Source organism: Psammomys obesus, unplaced genomic scaffold (assembly GCF_907164565.1).
Source record: "Psammomys obesus unplaced genomic scaffold, mPsaObe1.curated_primary_1811, whole genome shotgun sequence".
NCBI classification, from domain to species: Eukaryota; Metazoa; Chordata; class Mammalia; order Rodentia; family Muridae; genus Psammomys; species Psammomys obesus.
This window is the reverse complement of record NW_026594418.1, coordinates 2029656-2030237: the sequence shown is the minus strand read 5'-3', so window position 1 is coordinate 2030237 and position 582 is coordinate 2029656. Positions and strand designations below refer to the sequence as shown.

Sequence of the window (582 nt, the reverse complement as noted above, 5' to 3'; positions counted from 1 at the left end):
CTACCTTCTTAACTCTCTCCACCCCTTCTCCTACCTTGTTCCCTTTCTTCAACCACTGCTCTGTCTATTTTGTCTCCCCTTCCAAGTGAGATTTATGCATCCTCCCTTGTATCTTTCTTGCTATTTATCTTCTTAGGGTCTGTGCCTCATAGTATGCTTATCCTATATTATATGGCTAATATCCACTTATAAGTGAGTACATACTAAAAATATGTAACTCTTCACCAATTTGAATGTCTTCCTTGAACAGAGGCCATGCTAATCTTTTCTGTATCATTTCAATTTTACTATATGTGCTGCTGAAGCGAGCACTATTATAAAACTTTTAACTTGGAGGAGTAAAGGTGAAATGACAAGTCCATTCAGCTGCAGGGAATATGTAACTCACAAGGATTTCTCATTAAAACACCTATGAAAAGAGAGAAAAATGGGTGTAAATTTTTGCCTATAATTCATCCAAATGTCATATGAATATATGATGCATTGGTTATGAGTAATATAAGGTTCTTATAATAGCATTCATGGATATCTTTAATAAGTGGACAATCAAACACATCTTGATTCAGTCTGTGAAAATGAAGG

General features: G+C 35.1%; 1 non-coding gene across 1 annotated transcript; it reads right to left on the bottom strand.

Annotated features, from left to right (window-relative positions):
* Positions 1-205: 205 nt before the first annotated feature.
* On the bottom strand, positions 206-312 carry LOC129685441 (U6 spliceosomal RNA). Its single transcript, XR_008721486.1, has one exon. It is a non-coding gene; the product is annotated as a U6 spliceosomal RNA (small nuclear RNA).
* Positions 313-582: the final 270 nt, after the last annotated feature.